This window comes from Natrix helvetica (assembly GCF_964273705.1).
Source record: "Natrix helvetica genome assembly, chromosome: 9".
Lineage (NCBI taxonomy): Eukaryota > Metazoa > Chordata > Lepidosauria > Squamata > Natricidae > Natrix > Natrix helvetica.
In genome coordinates this window covers 18804197-18829768 of record NC_138560.1, presented here as the reverse complement: position 1 = coordinate 18829768, position 25572 = coordinate 18804197, and the positions used below count along the sequence as shown (strand labels likewise).

The window sequence follows — 25572 nt, the reverse complement described above, 5'->3', positions numbered from 1 at the left end:
CTCCAAAGACATCTCCGTGGTCATGTGGCTGGCATGACTCAACGCTGAAGCCACAGGGAACGCTGTTACCTTCCCACCAAAGGTGGTCCCTATTTTTCTACTTGCATTTTTTACTTGCTTTCGAACTGCTAGGTTGGCAGAAGCTGGGATAAGTAACAGGAGCTCACTCCGTTACGTGGCGCTAGGGATTCGAACTGCCAAACTGCCGACTTTTTTGATCGACAAAAGCTCAGTGTCTTAGCCACTGAGCCACCGCGTCCCTTTTCCAGGGTTAAAAGAGGGGAAAATCTGTTTTTCTTACAGCTTTCCCTGCTAAACGAACCCCCTTGATGTGTTTCACTTCTCTTCTCTTCTCTCAGCCCTGAACCCTCGTTCTTTTCCTATTTCTAAAGTTAAGGTGGTGGTGACAGGGAGCAAGGAGGGAAAGGGAACGAAACTTGTTTATGCTTCTTTTAATATCTCCCTTCTGTTTTACATTTACAGTCTTTTCAAAAGATACAGGCCCGGCCTCTGCCAAGATTCCTAAAGAGATATCCTGAGAAATGTAGACCAGTTCTCCAACCCAGATTCAAAGAAAACAAATGCTAGGCCAGCTATTGATATGAAATAGTTTAAAAATGAGAAAAAGCTGCCTCAGAGCTAGGTTTACATTAAACTACATTTCGGCAATGAAAGGGAAGGGAGCCGCCAAGGAATTTCCCTCAACTTAAGGAAGAAAGAATAGCAAAGCAGGGTGGAAAAGGCTAAAATTACCTGCCAGCGAGGTGTCCCAAAAAACTGTGTCCTAGTCCTTCGCAATTGTGGGGCCAGAAGGAGAGAGAAGACAACTTAGGAATGGGGTGAGGTTGACATTAGGCAGTCTAAGGTTAAAGTTTTGGAGGTTTGGGGATGAAACCACAGAGTCAGGTAGAGCATTCCAGGCATTGACCACTCTGTTGCTGAAGTCGTATTTTCTGCAATCGAGTTTGGAGCAGTTTACCTTGAGTCTGTATCTATTGTGTGCTTGTGTGTTGTTGTGGTTGAAGCCGAAGTATTCATTGACAGGCAGGACGTTACAGCAGACAATTTTGTGTACTACACTCAGGTCAGACCATAGGTGGCGTAGTTCTAAGCCCAAAATTTCGAGTCCGGTGGCATAAGGGATTCTGTTGTGAGCAGAGGACTTTTCTCGTGAAATACCTCTGAACTCGCTCAAAAGTATTAATGTCTGATATGCAGTGCGGGTTCCAGATAGAAGAACTGTATTCGAGAATTGGTCTAGCAAAGGTTTTGTATGCTCTGGACCTCACCCCATTCCCAAGAGGTCTGTAAGGGGCGTGCATTAACGCACCAAAGTGCCTACCGTCCCTGTCCTACTGTCTCCATTTTATTCGTATCCATTGCATGTATTCATAATCATGTTTCTACTTATCTAATACATTCTTGACGAAAATAAATGAATAAAAATAAAACGATTACTACTGGTACTCCTTGTCACTACGTTAAAAAGTTTGCTAGACATGAACTGACTGAACTGACACTGAAGAGTTAAACTGAGAAAGAGTTATTGCGCAGGTCATAAAAGTTCTTATCTGACAGTGATTTATTGCGCATGTCTTCACACATTCCAGAGAAGGAGAGAGAAAGAGAAAGCTACTGCTGAACTTTTGTCCGGCTGCCAAGAAAGCTGGCAGACGGAACTTTTTTTATCAAAATGTAACAATTAGTTAGTTTTGTTTTATTTACTTTTATTATTTTTGTAATTAAAGTTTGTTTATTAATTAGAATATGCTTCCCAAGACTTTTATTCTTTTTCTTCACATCTTAATGCATATGCTGTTGGAAATCAGCCCGATCCTAGACTTCACTTTCTTCAGGGTGAAATTTTCCCCCTGACACTCCTCGACTTGCAACAGTTTGTTTAGTGACCGTTCAACGTTACAACCATTGCAGCATCCCCATGGTCACCTAATCGGAAGTCGGATGCTTGGCAACTGGTTCACATTTATGACGGCCCCAGGGCTTGTGAGCAACTTAAGGGACGTTCCGACAAGCAAAGTCAACAGGGAAGCCAAATGTGTGTAACAACCGTGTTACTAATTTAACAACCGCAGTGTTTCACTTAAACAACCATGGACAGAAAGGGTGTAAAAAAGGGCAAAATTCGCTTAACTGTCTCAATTAGCAACAGATATGTTAGGCTCAAAGAGCTCCGGTGGTGCAGTGGTTAGCATGCAGTACTGCAAGCTACTTTTGCTGACTGCCGGCTGCCAGCAGTTCGACAGTTTGAATATCACCAGACTCAAGGTTGACTCAGCTTTCCATCCTTCTGAGGTGGGTAAAATGAGGACCCAGATTGTTGGGAGCAATATGCTGACTCTGTAAATTGCTGAGAGAGGGCTGTAAAGCACTGTGAAGCGGTATATAAGTCTAAGTGCTATTGCTATTGTTCAACTGTGGTCATACGTCGAGGATTACCTGTTTAAAATTGACATCGAGGGAGGAAGGAAGACAAAATTGTTTCAATCTAAAACACTTTTTAAGAGAGGTGGGTTAGCAAGCAACTGGGGCATATCATCCCCAACCCTGCCAGACCCTGCAATTGCTGAGCAAACCCTGCCTGGAGGTTGCTTCTAGGATGGGACCTTGTTCAATGGCATCTTACCTGTAGCATTTCTCCATTTCTTTGCAAGAAAGCCACTAGGAAAGTGGATTCCTTCATTTGGATTCAGGGTCCCATGTGAATGGACCATGGCCAGACAGATCTTGATGTAGGCATGACTTTGCAGCCTCATGGCATTCTCTCTTTCTCTGTATGCAACAAGAAGCCTTCCAAAACCCAGATGGATCACTTTCAAAATATTTATCCTTCTACTCTCCTATTACCAGTGGTGGGATTCAAATTATTTTACTACCAGTTCTGTGGGTGTGGCTTTGTGGGCATGGCAGGGGAAGGATATTGCAAAATCCCCATTCTCTCCCTACCCCACTAACCTGCTTTCCAGCTCCGTTCTCCTGTTCAGGGCAAGAAAAGAAGATCAGCTGGGAGGCAGCGGGGGCATGGCCAGCCTATTTGCCGGTTCTCCAAACTACTCAAAATTTCCGCTACAGGTTCTCCAGAACCGGTCAGAACTGGCTGAATTCCACCTCTGCCTGTTACCTCGTCAAGGCTAGAGTGACAGGCTAATTCTCTCCCAGGATCCTTTGTTCATGAATATTCTTCCCAAGCTTTTCCCATTCATTCCTTCCCATTTATAGCCTGCCTTTTATTCTAGAGTTCAAATATATCACTGCCTCCTCCTCCCCGCCCCCAACAACAATCACCCTGTGAGAGCTACCCCGGAGTTTTCAATCTTGTCAACTTTAAGATGGGTGAACGTCAACTCCCAGAATTCCCCAGTCAGCACACTTTCAGACTTGCAAGATTAATGTTGGCCTTACCAAGTAGATCAGGGAGGAAACACAACAAGATACATTCATTATACTTTATTGTAAAGCAACATCAACAGAATTTTGCAAATCTAAAAGTACAGTTCTCCCGCTGTCACTTTCACAGCCTGAGAAATAAGGGAGTGTCCATTCTGAGCCTCTTGTCTGACCCGGTATCCAACTGCAGACCTCTTATCTGACCAGGTAGCATCTCTTCGTCCTGTCTGTCATAATCTTTCCCACATACCATTCCAGTCCCTGACACCTGTGTACCCACTCCTTTTTATTTACTTATCAAGTCTCTTGGATTTCATCCAATTACTTTGACTTCATGCACTACCAACAGTAAGTTTGTTTACGGTAACTAGCCCTTAAGACAAAGAACACACCAATGCACAAAAACAAGACACTTCCGTGTCATCAACCTTTAAATTCCCATCCCTGCCCTGCAGACAAAATCTCCTATTTTCCATTGTCTCTGCTATACGACTTTCCTTTCACAAATGAGGCGTGATAGATTTAAATATTCAAGCAGCTTAAGAACCTCCAGCTATTTCTAAAGCGGGTCTCATCCTCACAGATCTCTTATGTGTCAGAACTTAACCTCAAAAATCTAACCAGGTTTCCTGAGGCCATCTTGACCATATCTACCCCAAAGCATTCCTGGGGTGGTTCTTTGATTCATTTGTTGTTATATATGGTTCCAAAACATTTGGCTTCCCACCCTACCCCACTAAAGTAACAATACTACAATTGGGAAATGAGACAGACATGTGCCAGTTGAACAAGAAACAGAGTCAATTATCTAAATGCTCCCTTAGAAATCTTTGGTTTCTTGGCTTCTATTGAAGTTAGAGTAACAAAGTAGAAAAATTCAGGGGCATAAATGCATAATTGGGAATCATATTTATAGATTAATGGAATTGATTTACAAATTGAAATATCAACAAACATATCCGACAGTATCCCCAGGGGAAGTCAAAATCTGCAAGATGGCCAGCGTAAGATCGCAAAAGGGTCACTGCATCTTGTGCCTCTGAGATGAAATCAGACCAGTGTACTTATCTATATCCATCAACCTGTAGTATCCAGGGAGAAGGCAAGACACATGTCATAATCTCAGGGTGCAAACTGACATCATTTGCCTTATGCTGTCACATGATAATCCATATAATCTCCCCACTGCTCCTTCAAGCCATCTATGTCTTCAACTATACTCAAATCATAAAGTGATACTCTAATTTGAACCGTGATGACAATTTACAGATAAGCATACACCAGTTTCTCTACCTCCAGCCATTAGTTGTGCAAAGTATCAAGTCACCTATTCCTTACACCCACTTCTTCTGAAGCAAATCTTGGCTTAGTAAACAAAATCGTGGTATTTTGGGTTAGGATGGTAAGCAGATACCAGACATTAATACAACTGAGTGAGTCCAGAGGTATTTCACGAGAAGAGTCCTCCAGTCCTCTGCTCACAAAAGAATCCCTTATGCCACCAGGCTTGAAATGTTGGGCTTGGACAACCTAGAACTATGCCGCCTTCGGTCTGACCTGAGCATAGTACACAAAATTGTCTGCTACAACGTCCTACCTGTCGATGACTGCTTCAGCTTCCACCACAATAATACACGGGCAAACAATCGATACAAAGTCAAGGTAAACCGCTGCAAACTTGATTTCAGAAAATATAACTTCAGCAACAGAGTGGTCAATACCTGGAATGCTCTACCCGACTCTGTTGTTACATCCTCAAACCTCCAAAACTTTAACCTTAAACTATCTACCATGGACCTCACCCCATTCCTAAGAGGTCTGTAAGGGGGTGTGCATAAGCGCATTAGCGTGCCTACCATCCCTGTCCTACTGTCCCCATCTATTCATACTCATTTCCTGTGTTCATGTCTGTGTTTTACTTATACCTGTTATCTCATACATGTTTGACAAACTAACTAAATAAATAAAGGCAATAAGCGCTAATAATTCTTAATCGTGCCTACCCTGGGTTACTATTTTGCGTGCATGCTGTCTTCCTCAAACTGATATACCCCTAACTAACCAGGCTGGCCAGAAGTTCTCATTGCAAATTCATCCAAAAGGACCCAAGACAAGGGAGGTTATTCGACTCAGCCCAGAAAAAGGACATTTTATGGAATGCCACATTAATAATGCATTCGAAACAAAATGCCCTGAGGCCACTTTTCCCAAAGCAGCAAGAACCCAACCTTCTCCCCGTTACTCAGAGTCATTGCTAGCAAGTCCTAACTGGGGTTCCGTTTGCAAACGCTGGAAAGTTTTGGTTCCGAAGAGCGAGCAGGCAAAGAACACAATGAAAAGACACGCACCTTCAGAGCTGAGCCACTTGTGTCCCTCCGCCTCCCAGCCCAAAGGATGAGTGGCCTTTTGCAGGAGAATAGCAAACACGCACCCTCCATACAAATAAATAAAACCCCATTAGCAGAGAGACTCCACCCTCTTGAATTGAGCTCAGCTGCTCCCCTTTTCCTGCCCTTGTTTTGCCCTTTCAGGATGATTGACAAGCCTAGATTTAAATAAGGATTTTGTGGGTTTAAAGCATGTGACCCGTTTTCCTCCTAGTTTTCTTCATTAACCTCTTTTTTCTTTTTTTTAAAATCCAGCCCGGGATCCTCTCTTCTGGTGGTTTTTTTTTTTTTTTTTTTGCTTTTTTCCTTGACTTTTTCCCACTCCATTCCCAATGGGATCTTTGATCAGGAGGCCACGGAAGCCTCTCCCTGTTCCACATTCCCCCCCTTTGCTTACACTGGCAATGCTCCCGAAATCCCGGAAGGGTCTCAATGCCAGTTTTGCTGCACCTGGAAGGCCACAACACCTGAAAGGTAAACTTGAAAAGACTGCCCTGAATCTGGTTCACTATTTTTGAAATAAGTTTTTTTTTTTTTTTTTATTTTCATACAAATAGCCACATGCATACCATTACATCATAACCAACACTATTTTGTATTATTCAATATTGTGTCAATTCCTCTTACCATCAACCCCCAAAGACTGTCATTGGCTCTTCTGCTCTCCCTACACCATATTTATATCCTATCCATTGCTTTCTTGCCTCTTCTCCCTTTCTCCTCCTCCCTACCTCCTTTCTTCCCTCTATCGTCCCTCTCTTCTCTACTTCCCCTTCCTCTCTTTCTCCTCTGTGCAAGTCGTTCCTGACTTTAGGGGGCGATGCTCATCTCTGTTTCAAAGCCAGAGAGCCAGCGCTGTCCAAAGACGTCTCCATGATCATGTGGCCGGCATGATTAAATGGCACAGGTGCATGGAGCGCTATTACCATTCCACCAAGGGTGGTCCCTACTTTTCTACTTGCGTTTTTACATGCTTTCAAACTGCTAGGTTGGCAGAAGCTGGGACAAGTAACAGGAGCTCACTCCATTAGGCGGCGCTAGGGATTTGAACCACTGGCCTTTCTAATTGACAAGCTCAGTGTCTTAGCCACTGAGCCACTGCATCTCTAGCAACACAAATTCTGGTCCTAATTGTGTAAATTGAGGACTACTTGTACAATGGAGATTACAAACTGGAAGCCATGGGTTCTCAATCTCTATTTATGCACCTCTTGATTAAACCTGTTTCATAAACGCAACCAACTGTTGTTTGTCAACAAACTAAGCATAAACACAGAGACTTTAATGCAATGTGTGACTCCGGTCAGTGCTTTTAATTTGGTGGACAGAGTGCAAAATGACTCCAGGACTTTTTACTTTGAGAGTCTGAACATATGGCTTCCATCTGTATGACACTTATTGGCCTAAACAGAATTAACACACAATGCTACCTTCACGCAATAGGTTTAAACTGGCTGACCAATTAAACTATGCACCATACAACAGGTATGGATTCTTACAACCCCCTCACCAAATGCAAACAGATCTTTGACCTAACCAAGATTGAATCTGATCACATTCAGCTTCTTATTCGAATGCAGACCCTGGATTTAACTGACTTGGTTAAGCATGTTGTACAGTGGTGGGATTCAAAAAAATTTACTACTAGTTCTGTGGGCATGGCTTGGTGGGCATGGTGTGGCTTGGTGGGCATGGAAGAGAAAGAATACGTTAAAATATCCATTCCCTCCCCACTCCAGGAGAAGGATACTGCAAAATCCCCATTTCCTCCCAATCAGCTGGGACTCGGGAGGCTGAGAACAGATAGGGGCAGGGCCAGTCAGAAGTCAAATTTACTAGTTCTCCGAACTACTCAAAATTTCCGCTACCGGTTCTCCAGAACTGGTCAGAACCTGCTGAATATCACCTCTGATGTATGAATCCAGTCTTGAACTTCTTTCTACTTAAAAGTGAGCCAAAAGCAGTGGCAAACCCTACTTTTTTACGGAACGGGGCTTCAGGAAAACCTGGAAGCCCAACCCTGAATCCATAGAGAATTTTTCAGGATTTGATTAATGGTTTGGTGCTACTTGTACAAGCATGTTAAATAATATGCAGTTCCTATAGGAGAATCTGTGGGAGCCTTTCCAGACAAGAATGATTTATTGGCAACCATACAACCCAGTTTTTTTGGGATGTTAAGACGGAGCTTGGAAAACTTCTGCTCTTAGACAATAGCTCTTCAAAAAACCGCTCTCCAAACCCAAGTCTGAGTTTTAAGATTCACCAAAAATAAAAGAAAACCCATAATTTTGGATGGAGATCTCTTTGGCGGTCTTCTTTTGCCCACCGCCCTGAATACAACTCATCTTATAATTAAGGGGAAGAATTCTAGCTGCGAATAAATACCAACTCAAGTCAAATGCTTTGGTATCCGATATAAATAGCAAACTTGCAAACATAAACGAGTGAAGAAAAAAATAGCTGCATTCCTTGAAAACACAGGAGCTACGGCGGAAACTTGACAGACCTTTCAGCAGCCGTAAACTGAACCGTCTGCGAACATACTGAGGATGGGATGTAATTCTTTCCGTGCGCTTAGAATAGATTCCAGACACGTGTCTAATAAAGTTCAAAACGCCACGGGACATTTGAACAAAAGCAACAGATGGGACACAGAGCAGCCAATGCGGGGGGGGGGGAGGCGGATCAAATATTTCCTAGCAAAACAGACAAATGAAGGTCCCACTCAACCAGGTCATGGACTGGCCCAAAGGGAAATGGAGATCATAGACAGAAGGCTGATTACATGCTAGAGCTGGACTCTTCAAACGGTGCCTTTGCAAGCATTCAATGGGGTTTGGTAAGATAATCAAAGAAACAAAAAGTTAGCTCAAATGTAATTGACTTTCTATCATTACGAGAGCCTTACCTGTTGATAAGGGAATCTGGCCTTTTTATTTAAGGCAATAGGTTGATACTGTTTTATATCTCCTGGCTAAAACCCTACTTTGAATATTGCATCCAGTTTTGGTCATCACAATAAAAAAAAAAGATGTTGAGACTTTGGAAAGACAGCAGAGAAGAGCAACAAAGATGATTAGGGGACTGGAGGCTACAAAACACATGAAGAAGGGGTGCAGGAACTGGGCATGGCTAGTCTGGTGAAGAGATGGATCAGGGAGGACATGCTGGCAGTCTTCCAATATTTGAGGGGCTGCCACAGAGAGGAGGGGGTCAAGCTCTTTTCCAAAGCACCTGAAGATAGGACAAGAAGCAATGGACGTACATTAACCAAGAGAGATCCAGCTTAGAACTAAGGAGACCGTGAAAACGATAAACCAGTGGAATGGCTTTTGCCTTCAGAAGTTGTGGATGCTGTGTGACTAGAGCAGTGTTTCTCAACCTTGTCAACTTGAAGATGTCTGGACTTCAACTCCCAGAATTCCCCAGGCTGGGGAATTCTGGGAGTTGAAGTCCAGACATCTTCAAGTTGACAAGATTGAGAAACACTGGACTAGAGGCTTTTAAAAAGAGACTGGACAGCCATTTGTCTGAAATGGTATAGGGCCGTGATGGCAAATATATGGCATGCCGAATGGCACATGGAGCCATGTTGCCTGGCACGTATGGCATCAGCTCTTCCTCTTCCAGGTCTGTGGCGCGCATGCGTGCATGTCAATCAGCTGGCCTTTGTGCGTGCAGCAGTGCCAGAAACCGGAAGAGCTGGTCTTCCATTTTCTGATGTGCGCATGCACACCGGCCAGCTGATTGTCGCATGTGTGCCAGTAACTGGAAGACTAGCTGGATGATGCACATGTGTGCGCTGGAAACCAGAAGTTAATTTCCCGGCATGCACATGCCTCTTCTGTGTTGCGGCCCTGACGAGCATTTGTGCGCAGTCCCTTTGCGGCACTAAGTGCTGAAAAGGTTCACCGTCACTGGTATAGGGCGTCCTACTTGATCAGGGGGTTGGACTAGAACACCTCTAAGGTCCATTGTAACTCTGTTATTCTGTTCTGTTCTTAGGGGTGTAGCAGCCTGGAAAAGTTTGAAAGCCACTGTGTACCATAAGCACAGAGAACTTTCGTTTTTCTACGTTCAGCCATCCCAAGCTGATGAAAGCGCAGTCACTGATTCCGCCATGCTAGGAAGGCAAGAAATCCAATGTTCAATTTGTACTAATGAACTTGTTTTACTGAAAATATGCTTGAAAAAGCAGAAAACTGCAATACTCTAATTTAGCAACTTTCCCGCATCACCGTCACACGGGGCTTTAAGGGAACACACGTTGCTCACCTCAGCACAGGACTTTGGGGTTCTCAAACTGAAGGTTGGGGTCAGAGGTGGGATTCACTTCACTTCCCTACCGGTGCGCAAATGTGAGTGTGCCCTCATCTGTGCATGTGTACCGCCTTCTGCACATGCGCAGTGCTGGTCCATTACGTTGGGGAGGGTGGGCGGAGCCTCGCCCGAACTGGAGAGAACTGGTGAATACCAGGTGTGGTTGGGGTCCCCCAGGAGATCACAAGCAACTTCAAGAGAGGTCACACCCTCCACCACCACCAGCACCCCAAGGCAAACCAGCCTTGTGCAAGCAGAGTGAGAGCTCTCACAAAATTTGCCCTGGGCTTTGATCCCTGCTTTGCAATCATGAGTTTGATTAGGCAAAGTTGGAGCCGGTTTTGACCTCGCTTCTGCTTTCCCTGGGCAGGTGGAAGAAGCTATCCACTCATAGACCAGGTTTCTGTTCTTCCAGGCACTTGAGCTTCCAGAAGGTTGGGAGATCAGCATTGAGAAGCAACCTGAGAGGGAGCACCTCTTCATTTGCAACTATCATACATAGCACTCAGCCAAACGTCTTCCACCCCCAACTTAAGAATCAACTTAAGTGATGATTCTTCCTACCAGCAGGTGACAGCAGTTGGAGAGGAAACCAAAGCTAAGGGAATCGAACAATCATTGCTCTTCAAATCTGCAGTCAGAACCACTCCCTGTTCTCATTGCAGAGACAGATTAGAGCTTCTGCTATCAGGGCATCATAGATTATGCCATATATTTCTCAATACATGAAGAGAAGAGAAGAATATAGGAATACAGGAAGAGAAGATATGAAGAGAATGAAGAGGAGGACCAGGGGAGACAGGATATCAGTCTTCCAATATTTGAGGGGCTACCACAGAGAGGAGGAGGTCAAGCTATTTTCCAAAGCACCTGAAGGCCAGACAAGGAATCATGAATGGATGGAAACTGAACAAGGAGAGATTCAACCTAGAAATAAGGAGGACAATCAACCAATGGAACAAAAGTTGCCTTCGGAAGTTGAGGGAGTTCCATCACTGGAGGTTTTCAAGAAGAAATTGGACTGCCATTTGTCAGAAATGAAGTAGGGTCTCCTGCTTGAGCGGGGGGTTGGACAAGATGACCTACAAGGTCCTTTCCAACTCTGTTAATCTGTTATCTATTATCTATTGTTCTGTATTCTGTAATAATATATGGGGTTTTCCCCAAATGAACCCTAACATTATAACATCATATCTACAGAAGGAAATCAGGAGTGGGGAGAGGAGTTAGCAGCACCTGGAAGAGTTTAGCCAGACTGGCTGAGTTCACACAGAATGCCAAGCCAAGATTTTAAACTATGATTTCTGTGGAATAAGCCATCATCCTAGCTCATAACAGGAGATTGGTCTCTCACCTAAGCAAAAGCAAAGAATCCATATTATGGCTCTGTGGAATAATGGTGGGCATGGTTTAGATTGACAAAAGACGTAAAATTTATCACTACTATAAAAACTTGGCATTTGCACAAATCCCTAAATGATGTGGTGGAATGCAGTCTGGATTCCCAAGAGGAAAGAACTGCATTCCTGAGGGTGAAGCAGCAACGGAGCTTAGAGAGTTTGGTTGGGAGAAAGGGAGTTAAGATGGCTCCTCCCTAGACATTCTCAGACTATCTTTCTAATGATGCAAGTAATTGCTTTAGTTTGGCAAGAGGTCTGTCTATAGCTGAGGAACAATAAACGAAATTGCTCCGAAGGAAGGAGTCCTGGATGTTCTCTCTCTTGAGTTTAGTTCTTGGGCTCAGAGAATACCAAGTCAACTCTGAGCTGCAAAATATTCACCTCTTTCATTGCTCAGAAGTAATTCCGTGTGGCTTTCTGGTTCTTGGGGCCTGACAACATTTTTGCAGAACCAACTCTGCTCCACGTAGAACAGTGATGGCTAACCATTTTGTGGTCCTGCGCCGAAAGGGCTTGCCCGCACCCATATTGCAATGCGTGCACAATACTCCTTCCCCACGCTCCACCCCCTGCGCAAGCGCACACAACCACCCCGCACTCCCCTGCCCCTGTGACCTGCCCCACATCCCGTTTTGGGCCTAGTAGGCCTCCCTGAAGCCTCCTGGAACAAAAAATGGACCGTGTGTGTGTGTGTGTGTGTGCCCCGCCACCTGCGCATACGAGGCAGAGACCCAAAAATCAGCTGGCTGGCGGGAACCGCAGGAGCCATTCACACATACGCGGTGGAGCTGAGCTGGGGCAACAACTTGCATGCCTGCAGAGAAGGCTCTGCGTGACTCCTGTGGCACAGATGCCATAGGTTTGCCATCACGGATGTAGAATATCATTTCATGTCTTTCTTCACAATACTTACATATGTAACCAGGGGTAGAGACTGTGGTAGCTGTATATCTTTTGCATCTTACATGATGTGTAAAACTAATTTCTCCCCATATTAGGAGATGCTTCGGTGGCCCCAGTCAGAGGGTTTTTTCCCATTGAGAGAAAAAAAATACCTCTTACAAAATTTCCAAAATGTGGTACTTTCTGCACCTCTGTTATAAGGTGTTAGATATAATCCATCCAGAGGTAAGACAGGTTTTGACTCAGAAACTGATTTATGTAGTTTTTCCCCCTCAAATAAGTTTGGCTTTTCTTAAGTTACTTGTTTTGAGTTGTATGTTTAACTTTTGGTCTATGACTGAATAGCATATCAATCAAAGTAATAAGGCTGCGAGGATTTTATACCCATCTGTTCCACATAATTATATTTAATTACCTTTCGGGTTATCCTTTCAGCAATTTTTTTTTAAAAAAGATGGAACTATCATTGAAGCAGAGTTCAAATATTTTAGCACCTGTATAGGAGTGAGTGTTGGAATGGAAAACCCACATGGATTTTCTGAGAAAGCCTGGAGAGACAGCGCCAGAAGGAACCAGGATCCAGTTGACAGATCTTTCCTGAAAAATTAATACGGCTTTTTGTTCCTGATATTTAGTTTTCCACGGCCGTTCCTCTGCAGGAAGCATCACTGTGTGCAAAAACATGGCTGCTAGAACAGTTATGAATTGAGCCAGCCTAGGTGAAAAAATCCACTATGGACACTCCTGCTAACTCTGGCGTTAAGCTTAGGAAATTGTCTTGCTGTTTAAATAAAGGAGTAAGGGGAAACTTTTCTGAAATGACTGAAGGTTGAGATCATTTTCTTAGGAAGGCCCTGAACACCAGCTGCGGATTAGTAAAATAAAATCAGGTTTCAGAGAAGCCAGATAAATGCCAAGGTTGGGAAAGAGATGTTTGTATAGAAGAGAAAGCAGCTAATGGATTGACCACAACCAGACGCTGCTCCCCCCAGAAATTGGTGTCATCTGGAAGAGGTAAAGACGGAGGAACTCAGCATTTTTTTCATAAAGAAGGCATGTCCAGCAGTGGTGGGATTCTGGTTCTGTGGCCATGGCATGGCTTGTTGGGCATGGCAGGGGAAGGATACTGTAAAATCTCCATTCCCTCCCCACTCCAGGGGAAGGATACTGCAAAATCCTCATTTCCTCCCGATCAGCTGGAACTTGGGAGGCAGAGAATAGATATGGGTGAGGCCAGCCAGAGGTGATATTTACCAGTTCCCCGAACTACTCAAAAGTTCCACTACAGGTTCTCCAGAACTGGTCAGAACCTGCTGAATACAACCTCTGGTCCACGCTGATCTAGGAGTTTCTTCTGCTCTTCACCATCAGTCTGCACTCTATGGGTTGCAGCATACAGGTAGTCCTTCAGTGGTGGGATTCAAAAAAATTTTTACTATCTGTTCTGTGGGCATGGCTTGGCTTGGTGGGCATGGCAGGGGAAGGATACTGTAAAATATCCATTCCCTCCCCACTCCAGGGGAAGTTTACTGCAAAATCCTCATTTCCTCCCGATCAGCTGGGACTCGGGAGGCAGAGAATAGATGGGGGTGGGGCCAGCCAGAGGTGGTATTTACCGGTTCCATGAACTACTCAAAATTTCTGCTACCGGTTGTCCAGAACTGGTCAGAACCTGCTGAATACCACCTCTGCTTCAAGACCAGATGTGCCCTACAGGTTCTCTATCCCATTCCTGAAGAAAGGCATCAGGAGAAGTCAAGGATTTGGAGTTCTCTTCCATGCTTTTATATCCATCCTCTCTCCTCCCTCAAGGAACATACATGAGCTTCCTGGGAAATCTCCCTTCCGTGCATTTCACAGTCCAGTCTAGCATCGGTAGAACTTTATCTTGCATCGTGGAGACCATCTCTTTGCAAGTTCACACCTGGGCTAACTGCAACTGTCTGCAGAGAACTATAATTCTGCTGTGTGGTCTGCCTACCACCAGGTTGCCACATCAGTACAAATTGAAGTTTTATAATTGGGAGATTCCCCCCTCCCCCAACTCCTGCTTTAATGAAAGAATCCTCCCATCCAACCCCAGACATTGCCCATAGAATGCCATGGGTGTAAGGACTCCTTGCGTGCAAGAACTAATCACGTCTGATTCTCAATTCTTTAGCCCCGTCTGTTTTGCATGTTTGTGGTAATTCCCAGCGCCTACGGGTGATACCCTTCCCACATTTAACATCGATATGCAGCTTTTAAGCCTCAGCCATTGCTAATCTCCTACTAACCATTCAAAGCAGAAATATCTCAGCACCACGCTCCAATTTGTTCTGCAATTAAACAACACAACTTAATCTTTCTTAAAAGATTCCAGATTCCCAGAGGCCATAGTCTTCTGGTGGCTATTAGGGTTTACAGGTTCTAAAATGCTGAGGTAAAAATAGAATTATTCTGTTGGAATTTTTTTTTTCATCTTACCAATAGAAGAGAATATTTATAGCTCAGGGTTGCTTTGTGAGGTCCTTGGTGCCCTTTTGAGTTTGCTTGTTTTCTTACAGATGTTTCATTACCCAACTTGGTAACATCATCAGCTCATCAACCATGCTTAGAGAGGACCAAGTACCCAGGGGTGAGTTCCGGCTTCTTCTACTTCCAGTTCGCTCAGGGATGTGCTTTGGGCATGTGCACATGCACAGTAGTAAAAAAATGCTTGATAGAACAAGCACAGAACCGGTTTGGGGGCGTGGCCAGCCGTTACTACCTACTCAGCTGAACCAGGCCGAACCGGTAGGAACCTACCTCGGCAAGGACCCCACCGTTTTTTCCTCTTCAATAGGCTTTTGAGATACTGTCCAGTAGAAACCCAAGAAAGAGTTGTGGATTGCTATTAATTCTTTAATGATGCTGTTAATTCTTTAATGATGCTGTTAATTCTTTAATGATGCAACCATCATACACCAACTCAGAAACTATCACCATGCTTTTAGTCAAACTCTGATACCAATTGCCCAAGGGCTAAATGAGAATATGCATTAGAAAATTTGCTACCAAATTTCTTCAGAAGACTGCAACATTTTCGAAAGTGCAATTTTCATTTACCAAATCAAAGAATGCCTACTTCGTCCAGCTGTGCATCCAAGGATGAAAACATTCAAACAAATGGCAGTAAGTGTAGGTGAAAAAACGGGCTCTCAAATATGGGCTGTTTCAACCAATGAAAAGGCACTTTTAGATTATTTCAACTTTTCCACATTAGGAAAATCTGTTCATGCTTAGAAAAATAAAACTCTGGGAATTTGCTGGAAGGTTAAGATACAGTACTATATTTACAAAAAGGAAATGACCTTGAAGTGAAGGCAATTCCTCTCCCCGTAAAATAGAGTAGATGGAAATCACGTCTGCCACCACTACATTCAAAGCTAACCTAAATGAACTACCCATGTTCAGGATAAACTATTGGAGAAAAGGAAGGAAATGGAATTGGACCTTCCTTCAGTGGAAGATGTTTATTTTGCTTCTATATATTATATGGGAATAAATCTCTTTCCAACAGTAGAGAATAAAAGTTGCTCAGAGTTGAATTGTTGAGTTTTTTGGAATGCTTAGCTCAGGGGTGTCCAAACTTGGGAACTTTAAGACTTGTGGACTTCAACTCCCAGAATTCTGGGAGTTGAAGTCCACAAGTCTTAAAGTTCCCAAGTTTGGACACCCCTGGCTTAGCTTGCTTGGGTTGATTATGATACCCCTACACTTTTAATGAACATTTGCAAGAAATGTGTTGTGGCCCGCCAGTGGCCAGCAGAGCTGGCAGCAGAATTGGACAGTGAGGAGGTTGGGAAGGAACATAGGCCAGTCCGGGAGGCTGGGGAACAAGGGCTCTGTGTGGGAGGCAGAGGTGGGGCCAAGGCCGTCTGGCAGTTCTCAGCTGCCTTCAGAGCTAGACAGCAGTGAGGCAGAGGAACAGCTGGAGCCTGTTCCCAGTATGTACATGTGCAGAGCTTCCAGAAGAAAAGAACAACTAAGAAATCAGGGTCGAGTTGGGGGTAAAGCCACAGATGGACGGTGAATGGCCCCTCCAGAGGTTGTATTCAGCAGGTTCTGACAGTTCTGGAGAACCGGTAGCAGAAATTTTGAATAGTTTGGAGAACTGGTAAATACTCGTTCCCGTTCCCGCCCCAGGCCCTGCCAACCTATCAGTTCGAAAGCATGCAGATGTGAGTAGGTAAATAGGCACCACTTGGGTGGGAAGGTAACAGCGCTCCGTGACAGCTGCAGAAACGTCATTGGACAGTGCTGGCTCAATGGCCTTGAAACCAAGATGAGCACCACCCCCATATAATCAGCAACAACTAACGGAGTAAAATCTGCAGGGACTCCTATGTCATCAATTCAAAACAGATTTACGGCAGTCAATTTAAGAGGAAAAGATTCTTAGACAATCTGGAGGCAGAAAGCAAAGGCTTCGGATTACATTTAGTCCTTCAACCCCTTCCCCCATGTCACACCCCACAATTCATGGGGCAGAGCATGGGGAGACATGAGAGCAGTCTTCCAGTATTTGAGGGGGGGGTCAAGCTATTTTCCAAAACACCTGAAGGCCAGACAAGAAACAACGGATGGAAACCGACCAAGGAGAGATTCAACCTAGAAAAAAGGAGGAACTTTCGACCAGTGAGAACAATCGACCAGTGGAACAGAAGTTGCCTTCAGAAGTTGTGGAGGCTTTCAAGAAGAGACTGTACAGCCATCTGTCAGAAATGGGGTAGGATCTCCTGCTTGGGCGAGTGGTTAGACTAGAAGACCTACAAGGTAGTGGTGCAATTCACTCGGTTCTATCCGGTTCAGGCGAACCAGTAGTGGTGGCGGTGGGAGGCTCCGCCCACCCACCCGGATGTCATCCCATCCCATTTTGGATGCTCTGCGCAAGCGCAAAAGGTCAAATGTGAGCATGGACACTCACATTTGCGGACCGGTAGCGAAGGTAAGTTGATTTCACCCCTGCTACAGGGTCCCTTCCAACTCTGTTAATTTGTTCATCTGTTAATCTCAGGCTGTTTGAGGAAACCTGTTTTACAATTTTGGAAGGATTTTAAAAGGCTGAATCTGGCATCATAAGAATAATTGGGGAGGCCTCAACCTAACAAAAATTGAATATACCTCTTCTAAAGCCTTGCTATTTGGCACTTTGAAAAGGGAAATGACAAACACACTATGTCCCTTAGCTGTTCCCCATGGCATTTGGGCTAGAACCGTGATGGCGAACCTATGGCACGCATACCACAGGTGGCAAACGGAGCCAAATCTGCCGTCGCGTGAGCTGTCAGCTCCAGCGTGCATGCGCGTGCCGGCTTTCCAGAAGGCCAGGGAAGATCATTTTCACCCTCCCCATGCTCAGGAGACTTTCCTGAAGCCTGGGAAAGGCGAAAAACAGGCACAACAGGCCAACCGGAAGTTTGGAAGCGATCCATTTCCAGCTTCCAGAGCGCCTGTTGGACCTGTTTTTCAGCCTCCCTAGCCTTCGGAGGTTTTCCTGGAGCCTTCTGAGGGTGAAAACGGTCTCCCCCGACCCCCTGGAGGAAATACCAAGCTCATCCGGAGGCGAGTTGTGTGGCATGTGTGGGGAGGGGTGTTGTGCATGCATGTGCTTGTGGGGTCGTGCTTTGCATTATGGGTGCTGGGAGGGCAGCAGTGGTTTGCCAATTTTTTTACTACCGGTTCGGGGGCACTCACGCATGATGCTTCTGTCCAGGCGGGTGGGCGGAGCCTTCCGCCACCGCTACTATCAGTTCGCCCAATCCGGGCCAAACTGGGAGCAATCCACCCCTGCGGCATGCAAGTGCTCTATCGTGCGCGCACCGTCTCATTTTGGCACCCAACAACAAAATGTTTCACCATCACTGATCTAGAAGGTTGCTGAGCTCAGTTAGTGAAGTGGCTTTCGGGGGGGGAGGGGGGTTGTTACTGTTTAACTGGGACAGCAAAGTCTATATCGCTACGGCAGTTTCATATATTTTTTTGCACTCTGCCCAAAATTACTGCTGTGAGATAAGCAGCTCTACAACATATTTGAAATCAATAAAGTCTCCGGGGTTCTTTGCTTCTAACTTGTTAAAACCGCCTCTGAAATGCCCCTACTGTGTTCCAGGGTAGCCTGCCTAACAATGTACATGAGTCCAGGGAAAGAAATTGGGGCATCTGACTCTCCTCAATGCAAAAATTAAAAAAGCAAGATTTTACAGAACACTCTACGGGCAATCCTCGACTTACAGCCATCCATTTAGGGACTGTTCAAAGTTACAGCAGCCGCGAAAAAAGTGGCTTAGGACTGGTCCTCACACTTACGACTATTGCAGTATTTCCCGTGGTTATGTGATCAAAATTCAGGCGCTTAACAGCTGACTCATATTTATGACGGTTGCAGTGTCCCGGGCTCACGTGATCACCTTTCGTGACCTTCGGAGAAGAAAAGTCCATGAAAAGCCGGATTCCCTTAACAACCATGTCACTAATTTAACAATCAAAGTGATTCACTTAACAACTATGGCAGGAAATGTCATAAAACGGGGCAAAATTCACTTAACAAATGTCTCACTTAGCAACAGGAATTTTGGACTCTGTTGTGGTCATAAGTTGAGGACTACCTGTACATTGTATATGTATATGTCTCTGTGTGTGTGTGTGTGTACTCGGGTTGTCAGAAATCTAAACATTCCCAGATATGCTTAAGATTTCAGCACCTTTGTCTGATGCAGTGGGGTGGAAGGAATGACCAGGAAGTGAGTCAGAAACCATAAAACTAACATTTAACTAACAGCCCTGGTTAGTTAACGAAGCCTCCTCCCAGAAGGTAACCAAGAAAACTGGTCATAAGAAGATGAGTAGTATCCCTGCCAATACTAGGGATCCTTGCCAAGTAGCATTTACCATATTTTTTGGGAATATAAGATACTTCGGAGTATAAGACGCACCAAGATTTTGATGAGGCAAATTAAAAAGAAGTTTTTGCACTCTGCAGACCTCCCCAAAATGGCCCATTTTTTGTGAAAACAGGCCCGTTTTTTTTAAGTGCATGAATAGCCTTTAGGAGGCTTGTAGAGTGCTCCTGGGGGCTGGGGGGGGCAAAATTGAGCAAAAAACAACCAATTTTTGCTCATTTCTGCCCTCCCCAGCCCCCAGGAGCTATCTGAAAGGCTCCTGAAAGCTACACATGGCCATTTTGGTGAAGGGGGTGGGGTTTCAGGAGGCAAAAAATGCTGTATTCGGTGTATAAGACGCACTCCGATTTTCAGCCTCTTTTTTGAGGGAAAAAGTTGCGTCTTATACTCCGAAAAATACGGTTTATGCCATGTCCTGGCTAAAAGGTAGTGAATTTCCAATAATCTTTTCTGCTGTCCTCACCACTCTATGCACAGCCTTCCTATCCAAAACAGTAACTGACATGCCCCCGTAGGAGTCTGAATCTGAGGAGGAGGACGAGCCGAAGCTAGAGCCCACGGAGATCGAAGGGTCATCTTCGTCATCTTCGTAGGATTGTGGGGGAGAGCAGGCTGAGGCACCCCAGGGCTCCTCAGGATTGGAAGGGCTTGTTAGCAGGGAGGAGCAGGGGCAGAATGACCAAGAGAGGGCAAGCAGTGGACATGAGGTGTGACAGAGCTCATGCGATGAGCAAGGACAGTCCCCTCCTGATCCCCGAGCACGGAGAGTGGAGAGAAGGAGGGAACAGTGCAGGCCGACCCGACGAATCGGGAGAATGCCTCGCTCCTCTTCACAAGGCACACCTGGGGACTGAGATTTAAGGAGACACTGAGGGGAATTTGTTGGGAACAAATACTGAATTGATAGTGATTGGTGTGCCGGTACAGACATTCGGAGCTTGTAGGACTCCTTGCTTCTTCCTTCCTTGTGAACTCAGTGCCTCCTTCCTGACTTTATGAAGTCATTGTTTGTTCCTTGGTTTGTGGACTCATTTCCCTGTTCCTTTGTTTTGCTGGTCTGGGCGCAGCCAGAGGTTGCCGCTTATGTGTGTGCACACTTTGCTCTGGAACTTGCCAAGAACGTGGGAATGTTTGAGGGGACCTTTGTAGCATTAAATCGGAGTTTGAACTCTCAGCTGGCTGTGTGACCTTTGTGCCTTGTCCCAGGTCATCAAAGTAACACTTCCAAACTGAACAATAATACAAGATAATAAGATGCCCTCAAGTTGAGATCAGCTTTTGAGACCAGCCAAGATTGGGAAGGTGCTATGAACTGCTGAAGGATTTGTTACAAGTAGCATGAATTGCCAATAGGACCAGTCCAGAAAGCCGTGCCTTCACTCTAGTTTGGTTGCGCTTGCCCACAACGATATCAGTTATAACCTAAACTGACTGGCCAAATATAGTTGCACAGAAGTTGAAAAATAAGATTGAACTTTGCTGGAACTTTGGGCCTTAGGCGCCTTCCATTAGGAATAACCTCTTTTATATCACCAGATTAAGTTTTACTTCCCCTGTGCTTCAATTTTTCCAAGCATGGGAAAAGATTTATGCTGAAACTTTAAACTGAAAGGGTTTTAGCAGATTGAAATATTTTTCTATAATAACGCAATGGGGCAAAATTTAAATGCAGTTGGGATGGCACGTAATCTTATATTTTTACAGCACATACAACACAGTGGTGGGATTCAAATTTTTTTTACTACCGGTTGTGTGGGCGTGGTTCTGTGGGTGTGGTGTGGCTTTGTGGGCGTGGCAGGGGAAGGATACTGCAAAATTCCCATTCCCTCCCCATCCCACTAACTTCCTTTCCAGCTCCGTTCTCCTGTTCAGAGCAACAAAAGAAGATCAGCTGGGAGATAACGGGGGCTGAACCCAGATGGACATCTCTTCCAACAATTGAAAAAACCCAGAAAGTTCAGTTGCCTCCTGAAAAAGCATCTTTGGGACAACCATGACCTGGATGACTGAGAATCTCTACAGACTTACAACAAATGTTGTAAGTTGTATGTTGTGTGTTGTGTATGTATGTACGTTTGGTGTTGTTATATATTTTTTATGTTTTATGCTCCATTGTACGCCGCCCCGAGTCCTACTTGGAAAGGGAGCGGCTAATAAATCCAAATTTATTATTATTATTAATTTATTAAATATGCACAGTCAGTTACTAGGTGCTCCAAAAAGACACAACAGAGCGGTGCTTTCAACCTCGGCAACTTCTAAGATGTGTAGATGTCATAGCTGGCTGAAGAATTCTGGAAGTTGAAATTCATGCATCCAAAAGTTGCTGAGTTTCAGAAACACAACAACAAAAGAGGTCATCCAGTGCTGGGTTTATGCCCCATCAGATCCCAGCAACCCTAATTCCCCCATGAAATTCACTGGATCCTCTTAGTCCTATGGATCCAAGGCTTTCAATGTAAGAAATAAACAAAACCAGCCCTATTAATTCATCACCCTGAAGTTGCATCCCACGGACAATTTAGGGGACTTCAGAAGAAAGAGCAAAGAAAGAGACACGGCGCTTCGGACCAGATGGAGCTTTTTTGATAACTTCATGTTTCAACTCCTCTTCAGGTTTCCTTGCCTCCCTCCATAACAACTCCCGTCTTTCAACGAGCATCACTTTGGGCTGCCTGGGCCAAAAGGTCAGGACATCACAAGGTTGTGAAGAAAGCTCAGTGCCCGGACAAAGCCGGGCCAAAAGAAGTGAAAAACATCGCGCAATGTTAATATCCCATTGCCCTTTTAACGATCTCTCACTCGGCTGGTCCAGGATTGTGGTAAAAATAAAATGTTCTGCCAAACCCCCCCCCCTCCGTTTTTTTTTTTTAAAAAGCATGTGGAGACGGTTTAGAAAAGATATAAACTGGAATTCTTTCCCTTCTCGGTTTCTCTTTGGTTACCAGTGTCTTTGGCTCAAGGCCTCGTTTTGCAGCAAATACGATGTCTGTGGGAATGCCAATAACTTAATTAGGCTTCAGTAAAACATGCCAAGGATCAGCCTCCTTTTCCCCCTTGTTGTCTGGGCTGAAACCTAATCTGTGTCTTGTTTCAGGGATGTCAGAATTGGCTTCCGTTCCTATCCTACTGGATTTCAGATGGTTTGGCCTGAGAAACTGAAAACCGTAGACCGGGATGCAATCTCCAGGAGAGGTTGGATGTATTCGTGAAGCCTTGATGGTTTCTTTGCCCTGACTAGCATGGTGCACACTTGGGACATTTCGTTTGGGTGGGCCCTTTGAGTCCAAAGCCATTATCTACGTTTTACAGTTGGGTAAGCAAAAGACAGCGAGTTGCGAATGCCTAGCAGGAGCTTTGGGAGGAAATTGAATTGAACTATTGGAACAGCTCCATGCAGAGAAATGCAATAATTTCAGAGACGGTGGATTAATTATGTGCAAATTGTTTTCAACTCCTAATCATTGGATGAGGGATCGATAGCTAGATAGTTAAAAAGCTAAATAACTAGATAGATGGATGGATGGATGGATGGATGGATGGATGGATGGATGGATGGAGAAACATTTTCTATGATTCAGCGAGAAAGCTAAATTGCGACCTTTCCTGGACCAGGAGACTTTGCTCAAGGTGACTCATTCCATAATCACTTCCCATTTGGGTGGCTGTAATGCACCGTACATGAAGCTGCCCTTGAAGAGTACTGGGAAGCTATAGATGCACCAGTAGTTTTGGGCATTTCTTGGTATGTGCATATAACACCCCTGCACTTTCAACACTTTCAAGAAAAAAGACCTGAAGAAGTGAAACGTTTTCAAAGAAAAACCAGAAAGTCCAGTTGCCTCTTGAAAAAGCACCTTTGGGACAATCATGACTTGGATGACTGAGAATCCCCATAGACACCTTCAAGAAAAGTCCTCTGACCTTTTCCCAACAGGCAGGGATGGGATTCAGCTGGTTTGTGCCGGTTCAGGCGAACGAGATGTTAATTTTGCATCAGGTTTGCCAAACCGGTTGTTGCAAGGACTGGCTGGCCCCTCCCTCCCTCCCAGGAGTCTCCACGTGGCCATCATGACAGTTAAGTGCAGGGCCCACCTGGAGGTTCTGGGAGGGCAAAAAATGAGCCTCGTGGAAGTGCAGAAACGGGCCTGTTTCTGGCCTGTGGAGCCCGATAGAGGCCATTTTCGCCCTCCTGGAGGGGAACGGAAAACCTCCAGAGCCTGAGGAGGGCAAAAAACGGGCCTACTGGAAGTACCAGAAGTCCGAAAACAGGCTCATTTCCGGCCTCCAGAGGGCCTCCAGAGCCCAGGGGAGGCCGTTTTCACCCTCCCAGAGGCTTGAGGAAAGCCTCCGGAGGTTGGGGAGGGTGAAAACGGCCCCTTCTGCCATGGTGCGGGATGTCGAGTAGGCCACGCCCACCATGGTAACGCCCACCCAGCAACCGGCAGAGAACCGGTTGCTAACGTTTTTCAATCGCAGCCCTGCCAACACGGGAAACACGGCTCTTATTTTTTAAAACTTCTAAACATTGTTCAGCTTTATTTGACTTCCAGGCAGGAAGAACCCAGAGCCCCGGGTCCAGCCAAAATGGTTGCCAGCAAGCTTAATGCGCAAGGTGTGAGAAAGTGTGATAGAATAAAGGCAGCCCTCGCTGCTTGGGCTTCTCTGCAGCGTTCAAGCTTCAAATGGAAACGTGCGCGGTTAAATCCAAAGGCTTGTTGAGGCAAGCCCACATGTGGCAATTCCCCCCCCCCCGGAGTAATGCGGAGGCGTTTCAGAGGCGAATCAATTGGCAATGCTCGGATTAACACTAGCCATGGGGAGAAATCTGTCATTGGCTCGTGGAGGCAAACTATTCGAAATGTGCAATCTCTGAACCAACATGTTAGGGATGGTGAGTCCACAGGTCCCATGTGGCTCCTCTGGCACCTATCTGCCAAAATTCAATAGCAAAAAGAAAAACAAAAAACAAACAAACCCTGAGTGATTTGGAGCAGCACAATACTTTCAGGTAGTTTGAAAACAAGGATGAGAAAGGGGCAGCAGAAACCTTTAGGAATTAAATTTTTAGCTTCTAACCATAAAACCATCCAGAAATTACATCACCAATGTGGCCATTGAGTTTTGGTGGTTTGAAGGAAATCCACTTCTTTTCCTGTCCTTATTGTACAGTTGCTAAGCTGTGCCTGACTCTTTGTGACCCCGGGTACTATAGCACACCAGCTCCTCCTCCTCCCGTCCTCCATTGTCTCTTGTTTGCCCAAATTCGTGATCATTGTGTCGATGACACTATCTAATCATTTCATCCTGTGCCACACTGTTCTGACCTAGGCTTCCCCAAAAAGCACGAAGCAGATTCCTGGTCCTGACAAAACCCCTTTTATTAAACGAATGTGAATTCCTCTCATTCCCAGTCAGCCAAGGCCTGACAAACAGTCTTTCAAAGGTGAATTTATGACCACAGACCTTATCTAGCTTGGAAAGCTGCCATGTCAATATTTTCCAAATGAATTGCTGTGCAAGGAAAGACTTGGCACAGAGTCTCTGAGATTCACGGACAGATTTTCACACTCCTGAAATGAACAAAAGAACAAGCAAACAAACTGTTTCCTGCAAAAGCTCACTCCCCTTTCACTCCTCTTTTATTCCCTATGGGGGCCATTCACCATCCACCTGTGACTTTACTCCCAAGTCAACCCTGATTTCTTAGCTGTTCTTTTGTTCTGGCAGCTCTGTGCATGCGTACACTGGGAATAGGCTCCAGCTGTTCCTCTTCCTCACTGCTTTGTAGCTCCGAAGGCAACTGAGAACTGCCAGATGGCTTTGGCCCCCTCTCTGCCTCCGATGCAGAGCCCTCATCTGAGCCTTCCCCAGCCTCCAGGACTGGCCCATGCTCCTCCCCAACCTCCTCACTGTCCAACTGCTGCCAGCTCTGCCACAATCTTTTGTCTTCAATCTTTCCCAACATTGCTGTCTTTTCACCAAGTTCCCCACCCTTCTTAAAAGCCAGATGCCAAAAGGACTGAAAAAGTGTGTGCCTCCCCTTTCACAGGCCACCAGAAGCCTCCTGAAGTTCACAAAAGCTTATGCTTTTTCATAAAGTATGTTCATCTCAAAAGGAGCTACCAGATTCCTTCTGCTTTAGACCAAAAACAATTCTCCTCCCTCAATATTTACAGGAGCCTCCTGAAGTCTCTTCACCTGATCAGGAGAGAAAACGACAATGCCTGA

At 45.2% G+C, this 25572-nt stretch overlaps 1 protein-coding gene across 4 annotated transcripts in view; it reads right to left on the bottom strand.

Annotated features, from left to right (window-relative positions):
- The window catches only part of COL8A2 (collagen type VIII alpha 2 chain), a 249830-nt gene that overhangs the window by 103416 nt on the left and 120842 nt on the right, over positions 1-25572 (bottom strand). The window contains exon 1 of one of the 4 annotated variants that reach the window (XM_081962034.1): positions 5754-6997. The exons of the other annotated variants lie outside the window; for them this stretch is intronic. The gene's annotated coding sequence lies outside the window, so the exon portion shown is untranslated. Of the gene's footprint in view, positions 1-5753; positions 6998-25572 lie in introns of those variants that run through there. 4 annotated transcript variants of the gene reach the window in all.